Below are 20,184 nucleotides of genomic sequence, written 5' to 3'. Positions count from 1 at the left end.
TGAGCAAGATGAGTTTTACATTATGCGGGGATAAGGAAAACAAGAAACGCTTGTGAGGACAGTATCATACGAATCAGCAACTACACTCAGCACGATAAAAAAGATAACATCTATTTGCCTACATTTACAAGGAAGAAAACTACAACAGATAACCAAAAGAATTACTTCTCAAACAACCCTGAATAAATACTACCAAGTGATCAAAAAATCAGTATAAATTTGAAAACTGAATAAATCACGGAATAATATAGATAGAGATACAAATTGACACACATGCTTGGAATGACATCGGGTTTTATTAAAAAAAAAAGTCTGACAGATGGCGCTTCATCTGATCAGAATAACAATAATTGGCATAACAAAGTAAGAAAAAGCAAAGAGGATGTTCTTTACAGGAAATGCTCAATATATCCACCATCATTCCTCAAAAATAGCTGTAGTCGAGGAATAAAGCATGTCCGGAGTTATGGTGAGGCATTGGCGTCGGATGTTGTCTTTCAGCATCCCTCGAGATGTCGGTCGATCACGATACACTTGCGACTTCAGGTAACCCCAAAGCCTATAACTGCACGAACTGAGGTCTGGGGACCTGGGAGGCCAAGCATGACGAAAGGGGCGGCTGAGCACACAATCATCACCAAACGACACGCCATCTGTCGGACATTTTGTAAACTTTGGTTTTTTGGTTCTAATAAAACCCCATGTCATTCCAACCATGTGTGTCAATTTTTACCTCTCCATCTACATTATTCCGTAGTTTATTAAGTTTCCAAATTTATACTGACTTTTTGATCACCCGGTACATGCAAAATAAATATATATATTACTTTGAATATTCACACTTAATCTCTCAGAAAAAGTCTACACTGTCAGAAATGTACATGGCAAGTTCAATGCCATTTCAATAATTTAGACACAGCTTCACTACACAAGTGGAAATTTCATATTACGTGTACTTGTAGTAACAATAGGACATTAAGTTAATACACCTCATCAACGATTGTTACGTTAACTGTAACTCTGCTGTAATAAATTGTAAGATTTCCTATATACTAAAAAATAAATGGAATTTTATATTACAGTTTCCGGAAGTCAGTCCCACGAAACCTGACATGAAAGAACAGCAGCATTTGGTTTAAAGTACTTCACATGTGGCATCTTGTTGCTCACACAAGACAATGTTTTAGATATGGTAATACAAATAGATCAAAATATTGCTACAAAAAATTGGATTACTTTTATACACACTGCCTCAACAGAATAGTATTCCAAATCTATAGTACCTCAATCAAATGTTAATTATCAATGTGTATGATGATAACATACTTACTTTTCTAATTTGGGCAATATCACAGTACATTCATTTCTTTAAGTTTCTAGTATTACCACTTTGAATTTGTATGTACGTACGCGCACACACCCACCCACGCACGTGAGCGTGCGCACGCGTGCGCACGCGCGCGCGCACACACACACACACACACACACACACACACACACACACACACTGCCAGTACAAGGTAGTCTGCAATGACAACACAGCTGTGCACTTTTTTGTGTGTGTGCTGTAATATTAAGTCCTGAAGAAGACTATAACCCAAAAGCATGTTTTCAGTCACATTTATGTGGCTATTGAGCACTCAACATCTCTACTATAGACAGTTATTACCTTCATTCCTTTGATTATTTATATTCCACCAAGTGTTTCAGGAAACTTGGAATACATCTACATGTACCTGTCAACTGGGTAGGTACAGGGGGCAGGTGGTGGCAGGTGGAGGGAAGGGGGTTGTCAGTGTTCAGCCCCTGGGGACATTGTAGAAGGTGGAGGTGAAGATATGTACAAATTTCTAAATGCATTCCAATTCAGAAATGCACCACAGGACAATTGTCAGGGGTGGCACTAATTGGAGAAAAAAAGAACTCGACATCTTCAACTTTTGTAGTCCTGTCTTCCTCCGTTGCGTGTAATATTACGGTATATTGATAATTTTTAGTTATGGACCATCTGACACTAACTGAATAAAACACAATTTTAATGCCACACGCGTTTCGCCTTTATTTTCTGTAAGGCATCATCAGTGGCACGTTGCGCGGACAATCTCTTACATATTACGCTCCTGTTGAATTTTTGGTGTTGTTGTTCTTCTCATGAATGCCAATTTGCGGTTTTTCTCCACACTCCACAGCACTATGAACTGAACACTTGTTTCAATGCAATGCATTGAAACAGCGTTCAGTTCATAGTGCTGTGGAGCGTGGTAAAATACCGCAAATTGGCATTCATTCCGCGCAACCTGCCACTGATGATGCCTTGCAGAAAATAAAGGCGAAACGCGTATGGTACTAAGACTGTGTTTTATTCAGTTGCTGTCAGACGGTCCATAAGTAAAAATTATCAATACAGCGTAATATAAGAACTCGACAATTTGGATTACCACAGAACTGGCAGTCAGAAATCGACTAACGATAGGTGGCACTGAGACCGTAAAGGTTCAATCCCAGCTTCCACTCGAAGAATGTCGCTCGGACTCGTATGGACGGTATCGGCAGTTAACCTGGGCACACAAAGGTGAATTCGGTCCACCAGTCCCGAAGCCAAAGGTTTCGTCGACCGAATACCTGCCACCTGTAGTCTAGTTGTGACGAGAACAGTGGTCTGTCGGGGTGGGCGGGTGGCAGGATCGGCACCCCAAGACGAATGGCTACGAAAGCAGAAAGCATTATGCTTCCAAACGTAACTCACCTTAAGATGACGGATACGGGGTAACTGTCGGTTTATTGTAGGAGCGACAGTCCACAAAATGGAAATCTGTGACAAATCCGAGGCATCTGTTCCTCGAGTATTAACAAAAAATGTGCGACTCATCTGTCAGTGGGAGAAGACAGGGATTCACAGTGGAGAGCTCGAAAAGAGGCTCCTCGGAGTCTGTTCCTGACCGAGCCCACAGAGTGGGAGCCATTCCGGAGGTGATAGGTAGGAACGTCGGTATTCGGCACCCTGTCGACGACGAGAGACGGAGTACGAGCTCGGATTAGGGAAGGACGTGAAAGGAAAGAGGATGTGTCCTTTCGAAGGGACCGTACTCTCATTTGCTTTAAACAATTTAGGGAAATCACAGAAAATCTAAATCTAGATGGCCGGATAGGTTACATCCTCCAAATGCAAGTCCAGTGTGCTGATCGTGACGTCATCTCACACGGTCCACATACAACAGTCATCACAGAAAGGGCAGGGGCAACCCACACGAACACAGTCTTCCGTACAACTTGTGCCTGTTGAGCCCAAAGCGTGCAGTTTTGAACCTATGGGGAATTGAAGGATGCACTGACTATAACCAGAAACAGTTAGGTGACAAAAAGTTTTCCGTAAATGTCGGCAGAGCATCTCGGAAATGCCAGTTGTGGTATTCGGCTAAATTTGGTGATGCCTGGCACTACCATACGACTCCTGCAAGTCGAAAATGACAGTGATAACATGCTGGCGTACGGTGGGGGCCCGAAGAATGGCCATTTTCGATGAGACCGTACGGTCAGCTGCGGATGTTCCTCACAAGAAGACACGATGATAAGTGTATGAAATGTCTCGCGGTTTGAGCATTCGACAAAACAATATCATCTGGTGCAATTTGCATCACACAATCATTACACTAATTGGTCTCTAGTTGCCGTGGACGTTATGTTTTCGCCCAATCGAAGATTGAGTGATGGTACTGCCCACCGACTCTCAGCCACGTACAACTGCGAACCTCCAGTAGGTGGCATTTATAATCCGTATTCAGGTGCCGAGTCATACGGCTGTGACCAGTTAAGAAATGGGGCCGTACTGAGGGACACATTGAGAGCTCTGAGAAATTGCTGTTCACAGAAAGGCTCGTTACATGGCTCCAGCAGTTTACAGTGAGAGATAGGCAATTATCTTCTGCTTATGTGCCTGAAATGTATTGCGCAAGTACAGCTGAATTGGTAGACACACATGGAGGGTTGTCAGTCACTGGCAGCCTAGTAGACTGTGAAATTTTGTCCGTAACTGAGAAGTAAATCGACATATTCGCAGTGATACCAGCATTCGTTCTTCTTCTGCTCAATTATAAAACAGTATATTACATACAGTATTGAAAGGTTTTCAGACAGGCCATCAAAGGTTGTCTCTTATATCCTATAGACAACACTTTGACACTTCCAGATTGTCACTGCAATTTCTCCGGAAGAGGGTGGGTGGGGGAGGGTGGGGGCAGGGGGGAGTGCTGGGGGAGAGGGAGAGGGAGAGGGAGAGGGAGGGAGAGGGAGGGGGAGAGGGAGGGGGAGGGAGAGAGGGAGGGAGAGGGAGAGAGAGGGAGAGAGAGGGAGAGAGAGGGAGAGGGAGGGAGAGGGAGGGAGAGGGAGGGAGAGGGAGGGAGAGGGAGGGAGAGGGAGAGAAGTAGCCGAAACCCTGGCGGAAAATTTAATTCAGCTGATCCAGTCCTGGATGGCACTGATTTTTGAGGGAAATGCTCCTCTGTCGCCAGATGGTGAAATTTTGGGAGATGGTGGGAGACTGGAAAGATAAGGCATGGGAGATTTGTTTTTGTACAAGGTTAGGAGGATAATTACGGTCTGCTCAGGGTTCAGTGAGACCCTTGGTATATTTCAAGGAGGACTGCTCATCACTGCAGATGCGATGCACAGTTGGCTAGGTTGTATGAAAGGGACTTCTTGGTACGAAACGGTTGGCAGCCGCCTAAGTTGAGATATTGATGGAGGTTAGTAGGTTTGATATGGAGAGAGGTACTGATGTAGCCATCTTTGAGATGGAGGTCAACGTCTAGGAAGGTGGCATGTGAAGCAAATGGGGCAGAAGCAGTTGAGGCTCTGGAGGAACACGGATAGTGTGTCCTCACCCTCGATCCAGATTGCAAAGATTTTATCACTGAACCTGAACCGAGTGATGGGTTTAGGATTCTGGGTGTTTAGAAAGGATTCCTTTAGATAGAGCACGAGTAAGGTAGCATAGGATGGCACCATGCAGGTGCCCATAGCTGTACCCCGGATTTGTTTGTAGATAATGCCTTCAAAGGAGAAGTACGAAGGTTGACTCAAAAGTAATGCCTCCATCTTCATAACTCTTCAACAGTTGGCAGCATAGGTATGCGGCAGGCACTGGCTTGTTCTGTAGCCTCTTCTCTACAGCTCCAGTTGGCAGGAAGCCTTAGCATTAAACGGTTGTGTTGTTACAGATGATTGGTCAATGCGATTTAAGCAACGTGCAGTCATTGAATTCTTTACAGCACAAGGTGTCACCCCAAAGGAGATTCATCAGAGAACGAAAGCAGTTTATGGTGATTGTGTTGATGTGAGTACTGTAAGTCGTCGGGCGAGTATGCTTAAAGATGGTGAGGTGGGAACATCTGACCTGCCTGACAAACAAAGAGGTGGACACCCAGTTTCACAAGCAAAATGTTGACAGATTGATTCAGGACAATTGTCGTATCACTCAGAGAGAAATTGCAAGCACAATCGGCATTTCACAAGAATGTGTGGGTCACATTATTGCTTTGCTTCGCTATCGGATGATCTGTGCGCGATTTGTATCCCAGACGTCGACTCCTGAAATGAAAGCACACAGGCTTGGAATTTGCCAGGAACTCCTCTCGCATTACGAGAACGAAGGTGATGCCTTTCTCCATTCAACTGTGACAGATGAAACGTGGGTACACCATTACGACTCCGAGACGAAACGTCAGTCTATGGAATATTGAGGGTTGAATAACATTTAGGCATTTTTTGTTCTACAGATTTTTATTTGTATGAACTAGTTTTCAACTTATTAGGCCATCTTACGATAACTACTGGCTATTGTTACTAAGATACAACGCACTTACATATGATCTTTAGTTGTGGTATTGTCTATGGAATTTTCAAATGGATCTTTGATTTTTCGTTCTGTAAAACTGTTCTTTAATATAATAAATCTCATTTTATGGTTTGTCAGTACCATGTATGACAACAATTAGAATTATTTAGAATACACATTATTACAAAATTACAATTTTTTGGTATTTGTTGTGAACAGTTGCACTGGACACTAATTGTTGGTTATACAACAGCGATGTTTTCTTTTGGGGTTACATTTTGTTATTAGAAAAATTGTGTATTACTATATACCAAATATTACATTGTTACAGTTGAGTTACTGTTAGGAATGTAATGCATAAGGGTTATTACATTATACTGGGGTGTGAATTTGTTTACTACTGGGACGCTTTGTGGTTAGTAGCAGGGTTACTTTATTGTGTAAAGTTTAAGAGTGGTGATGTGCTCAGTTGCAATTAGTCATTTAGAACCAGCTGGGGATTTAGGGCTAAGTGTGTGGTAATTTCAAGTGCTTCTATTAGGTAGAGTTTTCTGCCATTGTTGGCTATATGTACCACTTCTGTGTGTGTTAGATATTTGTGTCCTCCTTTGAGGACATGTTCAGCAAAGGTGGTGTCTGATTTATTTAATCTCCAGCTGAGTTCATGTTCAGTCGCCTTGTTGATGTGGCCCGGCCTGTTTGACCAATGCACAGTTTCTTTCAGTCAGAGCAGGTTAATTTGTAGACCGCATTGTTGCTTAGTTTATCAGTTTTGTCCTTGCTGTTGAATAGGAGATTAGCTGTAGTGCCTCTTACATAAAATGATGTTTTATAGTTTTGGGATTTCAGTGTTTTGGCTAGTTTGTCTGATAGTTTACCTAGATATGGAATAGTACACCAGTTGGTTTTTGGTGTGGTTGTTATTGCAGATGGGGCATAAATGTAGAGCAAGAGTTTCCTTCTTTGTTTCTTGTGCAGGATTTTGTCAACTAATTCAAGGTTATAGATATTGTTATATGCAATAGATTTAATGGTGTCTACTTCTGTTTGGAAATTCTGTTTTGACATTGGTATGGATGTGAGGCCATGTACAATGGAGTGGAAAGCTGCATGTTTGTGTGTTACTGGATGTTGTGAACATAAGAGTATTACTGTTTCTGTTGTTGTGGGTTTTCTGTCAATTTTGAAAGTATGTGTATTTGTGGTGATATCTATTTTAAGGTCTAAAAAGTTAATGGATTTTTCACCTAGCTCCATGGTGAATTGTATGTTTTTGTGTTGTGAATTTAATCAGTTGTCTGTCGGTACCTGTCCACATACACAGTACATCATCTACATATCTATGGAATATCGTCACAAAGACTCGCCCCAGAAAAAGAAATTCGAGACGCAGCCCTCAGATGGAAAAGTCATCGCCACTGTCTTCTGGGATGGAGACGGTGTTATCCGAGTTGATTTCCTCGACGGTGGAACAACAATAAATTTACAGCATGACTTCCATCTGTTCCCGATAATGAAAGACGATCTGCAGAGACATCATCATGCTCTGATGAAGACGTTGAGAGAACTGTGAGATTGTGATTGTTGAAATTGTTGAAACAGGGTGTCGACTTCTTCCGTGATGGCTTCACAAAACTTGTTCATCATTGGCAGAAATGTATCCAACTGGCGGGTGATTATGTAGAAAAATGAATATTGGCATTTAAAGATCATATTCTAAGGATTATTTCTGCATTTGATTTATTAAAATATTCCCATCCAAACCCAATTAACTTTTGATTCAACCCTCGTAATTGTGGGCGACTAGGAAGGAGGTGGTCGGTTTGGAATCCATCGGGCATTGGGAAAGGTAATGTTCAATAGTAGTAAGGCCGTGAGCATTAGGGATGTTAGTGTAAAGGGAGGTGGCATCAATAGTGGCAAGCAGGGCAGCGTGAGGTAAACGGAGATGAACTGTGGAGAGTCAGTGGAGGAAATGTTCGATTTTTTAAATATAGGAGGGTAGGATCCAGGTAACAGATTGAAGGTGTTGGTTGATCTACAAGGGACAAGATTCTCTCAGTCGGAGGACTGTAACCAGCCACAATGGGGCGTCCTGGGTGGTTGGATTTATGCAATTTAGGAAGCATGTAGAAAGTAGGAATGCAGGGACTGGTAGGTATGAGCAGCGTGATGGACTCTGGGGAGAGGTTCTGGGATGGGCCTAAGGATTGAGGAATGACTGGAGATCCTGCTGGATTTCTGGAATGGGGTCACTGTGGCAATGTTTGCAGGTGGCTGGTGGAGTCCTTCTGCCAGGTAATCCTTGCAGTTCAAAACAACAGTGGAAGAGCCTTTGTCTGCAGGTAGGATTAGGTCAGAATCAGTTTTTGGATGGTAGGCTACAGTTCTTTGTGAGGATGTAAGGTTAGTTTGCTTGTTGAGGGATTTGGGGAATGATGGTGAGGCAAGGTTCAAGGTTAAAAATTCTGGAAAGTTAACAGGGGGTGATTTTGGAGCAGTGGGGGTGGATCATGACTGGATGGAGGAGTGAACTGAGTCATGCAGGGTTCAACATTAGTTTTTGGTGGAGTCCGATTGGTAAGGTTGTTGGTGAAAAAGTGTTTCCACTGTAGGGACCAGGATAAGGAGAGAAGGTTTTTAACAAGTCCTGCATGTTTGAATTTGGGAGTGGGGCAAACGGTAAGGCCTTTGAAAAGGGTTGGTATTTCTATGGGGCTAAGGCATCTGGAGGAAAGGGTCATGACTGTTTCGAGTCTGTTTAGGTTCTTGATTCTGTACGACGGTGGGAGGGAGTTTGGAGGGTGGAGTAAGTGTAGTAGGTCTGAGAGAGTAGCATTGTCAGCTATGAGGGACACGGGGGAGATTTGGAGGTTGTTATAGAGGTGGTGGACAGTTGTACTCCAAAGCAAGAGCAGGAAGTGAGCAGGGTAGAGAGTTTTTTGAGGTGGTGTGAATGTTGCTCTAGTTCCTGCAGGGCAAGAGTTTTAGCGAGTTTTTGCATTCTGCTATCATCGTGTGTTGTGTTATGCTGCTTGGAGAGTGGCTTCAGCTGCCAGAGATTGCAGTCATGTCTGTGCGAGAGTAATGTGTGTGTGTGTGTGTGTGTGTGTGTGTGTGTGTGTGTGTCTTTTTGACAGAGGCCTCATTGATCAGAAGCTTATTTGTGACAGATTTTTTGTTGTGCCTATCTGCAACTCAGCATCTCCGCTATATGGTGAGTAGCAACTTTCCTTTTCATAACTTTTGATAATTTTGCAGTTTGGCAATCTCATTTGAGCTAATTTTATTTGTTGAAGTGTTTGTTGTAATTTTTCCCAGCTGTTACTCACTGATACTGTAAGTAAAAGTAAGTTTGATGGGTGAGAGTTATTTGTTATTCTGTGTCAACATCTAATGAAGAAAATATTTACAAATTAAACTGCAGCAGTAATTGGAGAGAACCACCGAGAGGTCGGAAAATTGCACATTCCATTTTTATTTTTACTGCAATGTACATAAAATGGAAATACACTTAAAGTACAGAATAAATGGTGACAAAAATAGACAAAAATGGTTACTTCCAACACACTCTTAAATATTGGAAATATACAGTTGTAGAAGGATACTTAGTACCACAAAATATTCTTGAACCTATTCTCAATTTGAATATAATAAACTTACTCAATATGGAAGACAGCACAGACTTGGAAAGCACTGTTCATGCAAAACTCAGATTGCCCTTTTCTCACACGATGTGCTGTGGACTGTGCATAAAGGGCAACAGGCACATTTCATATTTCTACACTTCGGGAAAGCATTTGACATTGTGCCCTACTGGAGATTTAACAAAAATACGAGCATACAGAGTAGGTTCCCAGGTACGAGTGCAGCTCGAAGAATTCTGAAGTAATAGAACCCAGTACACTGTCCTCGATGGCGCATGCTCAGAGATGAGAGTACTGTCAGGAGTGTTCCACTATTGCTCTTTATACACATAAATGATCTGATGGACAGGTTAGCAGTAACCTGCAGCTGTTTGCTGTCATGTACAGGAAGGTGTCGTACTTGAGTGATTGTAGGAGGATACAGGATGATTTAGATAAAATTCTTAATTGACGTGATGAATGACAGCTAGCTCTAAACATAGAAAAATGTAAGCTAATACAGATGAGTGAGAAAAATCATCTCGTACTGTTCAAAAACAGTATTAGTGATGTGTTACTTGACACAGTCATATTGTTTAAATATCTAGGTGTAACATTACAAAGTGATACGAAATAGAACGAGCGTGTAACGACTGTAGTAGGGAAGGTAAATGGTAGACTTCAGTTTACTGGGAGCATTTTAAGATAGTGTGGGTCATCTGTATAGGAGACCGTACTGTGGCTTGCAGAATAAGTATATAGATATTATCTGGTAAAAGGACAGGTATAACCACACCCATAAAGAATGAGTTTGTAATTTACATGATGCCAATTTACAAGTTTCTGGCTTTATATCCCAAATTAGTATTGTCATTTTCATTCCACAATATTGTGACAACTACCACAGTCATCTCTTTCCGAATTCAAGTGCAGATTTTGTCGCTCACTGATCAGAATCCACACTCTGAGCAGTGAAATCTGCACTCACTACTGAATACAAACACAGATGGAAATGATGCCGAAATATCCTGGAAAGAAGAATGACGATGTTAGCTCACTTGGAAACCCAGTAACTTGGAAAACATACATTTTGTGGAGAGAGCGTGCAAGATGACAGACAGGATTTTAGCCATCACCGTACTTTTTTCTCCATCAACTATAAGGGATTGTCATATGAGTCACTTTTGTGTCTCACACCTGACTGGGCCTCAGAACATTCTAGCCTCCATTGTGCGAGCAGCACAGACATCGAGACTTAGAACCAGTAATTCTCACTGCACACAATCGCTGAAATGTAGTTCACTGAAGACAAAACTTTGCAGCGTGAAAGTATTTCACTTGGTGAGAACTACTCCTGGGAGCACTCAAGTCTCATGACGGCTTCCATCTTACCGAGACAGAGAAGCTGTTACAGTTTATCACCAGTTTACTGCATTTTCAACTGTTTTTGACTTGTAAAACTGTCAGTGAACTATTGTGTAAGAAATAAAGCCTGGCAAAGAGTGTTTTTAATGATACTGTAAGAGAGAATTGCTAGTCTCATTTTCCAACACAGTAGATCAATTAATGTGAACTAACAGCAGCATATCGGAGGTGAGCACTACGGTCTTTCAGTGCGAATCCCTTCAAAGCAAAAATAGGTACTGCAGAAGAAACACTACCAAACAGGCAGTCATCTAACAGATGAACGGCTGTACATTGCCACGAGGTCACACAGTATTTTTGTCCCACGTACAGCAGCTTTCCACATTCTACAGTGTCCCTCATTTGCGGAGTAGACGAGTCGTAAAAAGATGTCATGCAATGGAAATGGGTGCATGTGAAACAGTTCTGTGTTTGTACCACTTATGTCTCCTACTTCCACCTCACAATAAGCAGTTACAGAATTGGAGGCAGCAAATTACCATTTCAAATAATGACCTGTTTTCAGATCATCTTATCACAGATATTGTGCTATGAACTAGAAAGAAACTATGTTACAAGAACTGCATAATAATTGTTAGCTGTCACTGAAAGCCCCATTAATAGAGTTGCTCAAGACATTTTGCTCCATGTTTCAAGTTCATGGTTTGACTAAATCTGGCTTCATTGCTGTATGTATGTTAATACATAAGTTTTCACTATAGTTTGCACTGCAAGCTCCTCCGTCTCTGCTCATCCTCTTGCTTGCCCCATCACCTGCAGCTTACTTAAAGGCATATACATATATATCGGCACACAGTATAACTGTATTTGAATGCTGTAAATTTCTGTCCTATGTGTGTAATAAAAACTGCCATTTATGTTTGTGATGGGTCACTTTGTGAAAACACAACACCATTTCAGCTGCTGCTCAAAATTGCCTAAAACTAGTAATGTGTATGATCTTTATGCGACCCACAGTGAATAAACATTTATCGTAAACAATTTCTTGGGCCACTGGAAACGCTCGACCATTCGTCTGCTTTGGCCCGTGACGCAATGGTGTTGTTGTGCATGATGGTTTTTGAGTTGGTTCATGTTTGTAGATTACGTGCTGTTGTATTTGATAGTGCCCTCTGATGGTGGATGTTGAAGTGTTGAGTTTAACATCTGGTACTGGGTTCATCCGAGTCCTGGTTAGCACTGCAGTAATGTAGGTTTATTTGAGTCTGAGTATTCAGTGCTGTAATGTGGATTTGGAAGTGTCTGCTTTGTTTTCAGTGAGTTATTACAGTTTTTCCCCCTTTTGTTTATGTGTGTGGCATTTTTGTTAGGTGTGACTAGTTTTTTTGATTTTGTGTGTGTGTGTGTGTGTGTGTGTGTGTGTGTGTGTGTGTGTGTGTGTGTGTGTGTGGTGGCGGCAGCCAACATAGGCGATTTTGTTGGAGGCTTTTGTTGGTACGTAATTTTTGTTTCGGTTTTATTCTACTGTAATTCTGATATTTCGTCTGTTTTATATTTATGGCAATTTGGTTGTGTTTTAATTGATCTATTGAATATGGTTTTTTTGGGTTTTCAAGCTGTTGGGGTTTTTGTTTTGGTGGTGTTTTGTGAGGTACTTAGGTGTGTGAAGTTGGTGATTTGCCAGTTGGTTTCGACGGCTGCTTTTGAGATATATAGAACAAAGGGATATGTCTGATCCACTTTTTAGAGTTGTTGCTGTTTGCTTTTGGTACTGAGGGCTTTGTTTGAGCTATATAGGTCAAGTGAAGTGTATGACTCCTGTCAGTTTTGTGGCTGTAGCGTAAGGTCGAAAGTTGAGATTTTTTGTTGGGATTCTGCAGTGTTTAGTATTGTTGTATATTGAGCTTGTCCTCGCCCTAAACCCCCTACTTCCCATAGCTGTCCCATTAGTTTCATTTTATTGTTGGAGTGAGACGTCCTTGTGTCGTTTTTATTTTTGTTCGGGTGTTTGTTGGCATGTGTATATAGTAACGAAGTCTTCACCATTTCTTATTTTAGTTTAAAATTTTCACAACACATGGTATATGAGTCAACCACAGGTGCAGTAATCCATTTCAACTAACAAAACCCCAACAGCTGCCAGAAACTGACTTATTAATCACTCAGTCACAACTAGTTTTGTGACCAGAAGGTCACATCTTCACGTGAAAAACACGTGACCCTCAAGGAGATACAAAGAATCAGAACTAACCTTAGTGTGACTGTATCAAAGAGCTGCAGTGTCAATTAGCATGAGAGACCTACAGACCTCCACGAGGGTAAATAATGGACATCCCCAATCTTCCTGCCCAAAGTTGGTTGGCTGGTTTAAAAGAGAGGGAAAGAGGCCAAACTGCTAGGTCATCAGTCCCTTGTTCTGAATAAAACAATGCCACAAGGGTGAGAACAAAACAAGCAAGACTGACAACACAAAACGGAGAGAAAGGAAACACCACAAGAACAAGAGAAGGCCAACAAAAACTTAAATGGACAAAAGGAGAGAAGAAAACCACAGAAACGCAAGAACCAGATAGAAGAAATTAAAATGACAAAACAGATAACGGTAGCTGGCTGACCACGAGAATAAAAAGGAGAAGCCAGCCACTCTGCAACACATTAAAACCTCCACCCTAAAAGCACTAGGGGGACACAGAACGACAAAAGACATGCGCTAAAAATGATAAAACCCACCCTCACGAATAAACGTAAAACTAAATCAGCCGATGAGGTGTTGTCAGATAAAATTAGTGGCAACGAGTCCGGTAATTGTAGATTTCGTTGCAGGGCACTCAAAAGTGGGACAGCGCACCAGAATATGGGGCAGTGTCGACAGGGCACTCCATCGACACTGAGGCAGGTCCTCACAGCGCAGGAGGTAGCCGTGGGTCGCCCAAGTGTGGCCAATGCAAAGCTGTCAGAGAACCACAGAGACCCTGCGAGAGGCCCGACCGGAGGACTGCCACACATTCGTAGTCTCCTTAATGGCACACACATTGACGTACGTACTGAGACTATGCCATTCCGTCTCCCAAAGCTGAAAAACCTGGCAGCTTAAAAACGAACATAGTTCAGTGCAGAGATGCCCACGTGGTTGCTGTGCAGCCTGTTTGGCCAGCCTGTCAGCAAGTTCGTTCTCTGGGATTCCGACACGTACTAGTGTCCACACAAACACCACTAAACGAATGGACCGTTCTAGGGTATAGATGGTCTCCTGGATGGTCACTACCAAAGGACGATGAGGGTAGCACTGGGTGATAGCTTGTAGGCTGCTCAAGGAGTCAGTACACAGAAGAAACGATTCCCCAGGGCACAAGATACAGCCACCAGCTCTGCAGTGGAAACACTGCAGCCATCAGGCAAGGAATACCGTTCAATATGTTCTGGGCATACACAGAGCCAACACGACCGTCAACCATCGAGTCATCGGTGTAAACCACTTCGTGGCCTCGGTACACGTCAAGAATCGAGAGGAAGTGACAGTGGAGAGCTGCGGGTTGAACTGAATCCTTGGGCCCACGTGAAACATACAGGCGAAGCCATGCCCTAGGAGTTCACCATGGAGGAGAACGCAAATAGACCTCCAATATAGATGGTAAAGACAAGGCCTCCAGTGCCAATAGAAGGGATTGGACATGAACCGCACTCGTTAGCCCCGACCTGGGCCGCTGATGTGGGAGATTGACTGCCGCGAGCGGGAAAAGGAGATGGTAATTCGGATGCTCAGGAGAACAAAGAATGTGTACAACGTAACTGGCGAGCAGTTGTGCATGTCTGATCTGCAATGGAGGGACCCCAGCCTCCACCAGTACGCTGGTCACTGGACTCGTCCAAAAAGCTCGTCACTAGTTGAACCCCACAGTGGTGCAAAGGGTCGATTAAATGCAATGCTGAGGGCGCTGCCAAACCGTAAACCACACTCCCATAGCCAATTCGGGATTGGACAAGGGCACCGTAGAGCTGCAGCAGCGTAGAGCGATCTGCACCCCAATTGGTGTTGGTCAGGTAACAGAGGGCATTGAGGTGCTGCCAGCACTTCTGCTTAAGCTGGCGAAGATGTGGAAGCCAAGTCTATCGAGTGTCGAAAACCAGTCCTAAGAATCAATATGTCTTCACTACAGTGAGTGGATCGTCATGAGGGTAAAGTTCTGGATCCAGATGAACGGTGCGATACAGACGGAAGTGCACGACACATGACTTTGTAGCTGAAAACTACAAGCCGTGGGCTAGAGGCCATGATGCACCTTGTGGATGTCTCCCTGTAGGTGACACTCGGCAACACTAGTACTGGAGCAGCAGTACGAAATGCAGAAGTCATCTGCATACAGAGAAAATGAGACGGAGGGCCCGACAGCTGCTGCTAGACCGTTAATGGCCACTAAAAATAGAGAGAGACTCAATACAGAGCCCTGTGGGACTCCATTCATCCTGGATATGGATGGAACTATGGAAGGCACCAATTTCGACACGAAAAGTACAGAGTGACATGAAGTTTTAGATAAAAATTGGGAGCGGGCTCCGGAGACCCCATTCATATACAATGTGGCAAGGATATGATGTCACCAGGTCGTGTTGTATGCTTTACCTAAGTCAAAAGAGACGGCAACCAGGTGTTGGTGTCTGGAAAAGGCTGTTTGGATAGCAGACTCGAGGGGGACAAGATTATCAGTCGTACAGCGACCCTGGTGGAAGCTGCCCTGACTTGAAGCCAGTAGGCCACCTGACTCCAGGGCTCAACCCAACCACCAACATACCACACGTTCCAGGAGCTTACAAAGAATGTTGGTGAGACTGATGGGCCGATAGTTTTCCACATCAAGTGGGTTTTTATCGGGTTTGAGCACTGGAATAATGGTGCTCTCCCGCCATTGCAATGGAAAGATGCCATCGCACCAGAGCTGGTTGAAGACGACGACGAGATGTCGCTTGTTGTCAAATGAGAAATGTTTAATCATCTGGCTGTGGATCCGATCAGGCCCGGGAGCTGTGTCGGGGCAATGTGCAAGGGCACTGAGGAGCTCCCACTATATAAACAGGACATTATAGGATTCACTGTGGTGCGTAGTGAATGAGAGGACGTTCCCTTCGAGCCGCCAATTGAGAGTGCGAGAACCTGGAGGGTACTTATCCGACGCAGAGTCTCGAGCAAAGTGCTCAGTAATCGCATTTGCATTGGTAAATAACACGCCATTTATGGTAAAACCGGGTACACCTGTTGGGGTCTAGTACCCGAAAACATGTTTGATCTTTGCCCAGACTTGGGAAGGTGATGTATGGTACCCAATGGTCGAGATGTATCTCTCCCAACACATCTGCTTCCATTGTTTGATAAGTTGATGAACACCGACACGGAGCCGTTTAAAGGCTATGAGGTGCTTCAGGGAAGGGTGCCGCTTATGCTGCCCTTGCATTTTCTACCACAGAAACAATTGTTGTAGTCACCTGCTCAACCATGACATTGATGTTATCGTATGGGAGAGATTCAACAGTGACAGCAGTGGTGAAAGTTTCCAAGACCGCCTTTTTTAAAGCCCATCTGGGTAGGCGTCCATGGGCCTAATGCTGGGGCAGTGACAGGACAATGGGGAAGTGGTCACTACCACACACGTCGTCCTGTTCTCTCCAGTGGGTAGAAGGGAGAAGTCCTGGGCTGCAAATTGATAAATCAATGGCACACTAACGTGTGGCTACCACAGTAGTTAAGAGGCAGAGGTTGAACTGAGAAAATAAAGTTTCGACATCTCTGCCTCGGCCAGTAAGCATGGTGCCACCCCTCAAGGGGTTATAGGCATTGAAATCTCCAAAAAGTAAGAAAGGTTTAGGGACATCTTGGATATTCGGCAATCCTGCCGGATGTTCGCGTCATTCTCCCACGATATTTCAACAGCGTGCCTCACTGTCTTCTTCAGGTGCTACCTGAGATTGGTCCTTGGGTCGATCGAGTCCAGTATTTATGCCTGGAAGGAGCTGAGCATTCCCTAATCAGTCCACGCCAAGTCGAGTGTTCCGTCTGTGGACCGTGCCCGCCAGACTAGGCTTCAATGGACCCCTCCAGTTGCGGATGTTCCGACTGCTGTCCGCGCCCGTTTTGGCCATCCTCAACAGTTGTGGTCATTATCTGAGGTGTGTCAGACCTGATCTGAGATGTTGGGTACTCTGTCTCATGACTGTTACTATGATTTCCACTTCTGTTTCGTGCTGGGTGCTCCATAATCGGTCCGCACCACGTCATGTGTTCCGTCTGTGGTCCGCGCCCGCCAGATGCGGCTACATTGGCCCTCTCTGGTCGCCGGTGTTCTGACAGGCGTCCGCGCCCGGCCTGGCCGTCTTCTGAAGTACAGTTCATGATCTGGGATGTGGCAGATCTGGTCTCTAATGTCCGACACCGTGTCTCACGGCTGTTCTCTCAGTCTCCACTTCTATTTCTTGTAGAATCTCGGAGTGTCCTGCGTTGAGTTTTCACAAGCGCAAGTGCTGGATTCCAGGCAGTGCCGATTTGGTATCCCGAGTCACGGTTGATTAGATTGTCTGTGACCTTATCCTCGCTGGGTTCTTTAATGACACTGTCCCAAAATCTTGAGGTCTGTGTCACATCATGGTGTCATTGTAATCCATTAAATAACCAAGTTCCTGACAATGCTCTGCTATGGCCGATTAAGTTGCCTGTCCGAGTCTGGTATGTTTCTGGTGTTCTTTACACCTGATGTCCACAGTTCTGTTGGTCTGGCCAATGTATGATATCCCACACTGGCTTGGTATGTTGTAAATACCTGGCTTGCATAGCCCCAGGTCATCTTTTACATTCCCCAATTTTGGTGGGTGGGCAAAATATGCTCTTAATGTCATATTTCTGGAGAATCCTGCTGATTTTTGGCAGAGATAGGTCCGGCGTATGGCGGGTGTGCCGTCTTCTTTGCCTCTTCTGGTTCTTCTTCAGGATCCTTTGGCTGATTGGCAGGTTGAAGTGCCTTCTGGATATCTCTAGAGGAGTAACCATTCCTGCTGAACACTGATCGTAAGTATTCTATTTCTGTGGCCAAACTATCGGGATCTGACAGAGTTTGTGCTCTGTGGACCAGTGTTTTGAGCACTCCATTCTTCTGTGCCAGCTGGTGGCAACTGCTGGCTTGTAGGTATAAGTCAGTGTGCGTAGGTTTGTGGTACACAGTGTCCAAATGTGCAATCTGCCTTTCTCTTCACTAGAACATCCAAGAACGGAAGCAGTCCATACTTCTCCATTTCCATTGTGAACTGAATGCTTGGATGGCAAGAGTTCAGATGTAGCAGGAATTCGTCTAACTTCTCCCTACCATGGGGCCAGATGACAAAGGTATCATCCACATACCTAAAAAAGCACTTGGGTTGATATGTAGCTGAAGAGAGTGCCTCCTCTTCAAACCTTTCCATAAATAGGTTGGCCACCACTGGTGATAGAGGGCTGTACATCACCACCCCTTCTATTTGTTCATAAAATTGACCCCCATAAAGGAATTACGTCGTGGTCAGTACACACCTGAATAGGTCAAGGAGAGCCCCATCAAACTTCTCTCCAATAAGCTCAAGTGACTCCAGTGGACCTGTTTGAAGAGAGACACCACATTGAAACTAACCATGATGTCTGTGTCTGTGATGTGTTGCTGGCTCAGCTGTTGTAGGAAATCCTCTGAGTTCCGGATGTGATGTGCACATTTACCCACATGTGGTGTCAACATCTTCTTCAGGTATTTCGCAGTAGGGTAAGTTGCTACGCCAATATTGCTGTCAATAGGTCGCAGATGAATTCTCTCAGTTTCCTGCTGAGATACTGAGAGGGGGAAGTAGTTACAGTTTTAGCCAGGATCAAGCATCACATTAACTCCAGAGCGGCAAACAGTATCAAACACCGAGCTAGTCTCGCTCTGGTTAGAGAGAGAGTGCGCGACCTGCGCCACCGACTGGATGTGACGTCCAGACTTACCTTAGGGGGAAAAAAGGACAGGTATACACTCGCACACACACACATATCCATCCGCACATACACAGACACACAAATGTCTGCTTGTGTCTGTGTGTGTGTGTGTGTGTGTGTGTGTGTGTGTGTGTGTGTGTGTGTGTGTGTGCGCGCGCGTGCGCGCTCGAGTGTATACCTGTCCTTTTTCCCCCCTAAGGTAAGTCTTTCCGCTCCCGGGATTGGAATGACTCCTTACCCTCTCCCTTAAAGCCCACATCCTTTCGTCTTTCCCTCTCCTTCCCTCTTTCCTGGTGAAGCAACCATTGGTTGTGAAAGCTTGAATACATGAAATTTGTTATTAACAAGCCGAATGAAGGGGGTAAATTATGCTGCCACAAAAGTCTTTGGTCACTTACCTAATAGCATTAAAAGTCTGCCAGATAGCCATATAGCGTTTAAAAGGAAATTAAAAGAATTTCTTAATGGCAACTCCTTCTACTCATTAGATAAATTTTTGGATGTAGTAAGTGGGTAATTTCCCCAACCCCCACAAAAAAAGAAGAAGAAATTAAAAATATTAAGTGTCATGTAATATTTTGTGTAATGTAATATCTTGTATAGACACCTTTTATTAACCTGACACGTTCCACATCATTACTAAGAGTCGTATTCAAGATCTATGGAACAAGTACTAATCTAATCTAATCTAGTGTGGGATGTCATACATTTGGCCAGACCACCAGAACTGTGGACATCAGGTGTAAAGAACACCAGAGACATAGCAGACTCGGACAGGCAACTAAATCAGCCATAGCAGAGCTTTGTCAGGAACTTGGTCATTCAATGGATTAAAATGACGCCAAGATTGTGACACAGACCTCAAGATTTTGGGACAGCGTCATTAAAGAACCCAGCGAGGATAAGGTCACAGACAATCTAATCAACTGTGACTCGGGATACCAAATCAGCACTGCCTGGAATCCAGTACTTGAGCTTGTGAAAACTCAACGCAGGACACTCTGGGATTCTACAAGAAATAAAACTGGAGACCGAGAGAACAGCCGTGAGACACGGTGTCAGACATTAGAGACCAGACCTGACACAACCCAGATCATGAACTCTTCTTCAGAAGACGGCCAGACCGGGCCGGACGGCGGTCGGAACACCGGCAACCAGAGAGGGCCAATGTAGCCGAGTCTGGCGGGCGCGGACCGCAGACGTAACACACAACACGACGCGGACTGATATGGAGTGCCCGGCACGAAACAGAGGTGGAAATCATACTAACAGTCATGAGACAGCGTACCCAACATCTCAGATCGGGTCTGACACACCTCGGATGACGACCATAACTGTTGAGGACGGCCAAAATGGGTGCGGACGGCAGTCGGAAC

The 20,184-nt window shown here is 44.1% G+C and overlaps 1 protein-coding gene across 1 annotated transcript in view; it reads right to left on the bottom strand.

Moving 5' to 3' along the window:
* The window catches only part of LOC126161309 (putative E3 ubiquitin-protein ligase UNKL), a 282,513-nt gene that overhangs the window by 236,941 nt on the left and 25,388 nt on the right, over positions 1-20,184 (bottom strand). The gene's annotated exons all lie outside the window — the stretch shown is intronic.

The sequence above is a fragment of the Schistocerca cancellata genome, chromosome 2 (genome assembly GCF_023864275.1).
Source record: "Schistocerca cancellata isolate TAMUIC-IGC-003103 chromosome 2, iqSchCanc2.1, whole genome shotgun sequence".
Classification (NCBI taxonomy): domain Eukaryota; kingdom Metazoa; phylum Arthropoda; class Insecta; order Orthoptera; family Acrididae; genus Schistocerca; species Schistocerca cancellata.
Note: the sequence above shows the minus strand (reverse complement) of the source record. Positions and strands in the feature narration are given on the sequence as shown.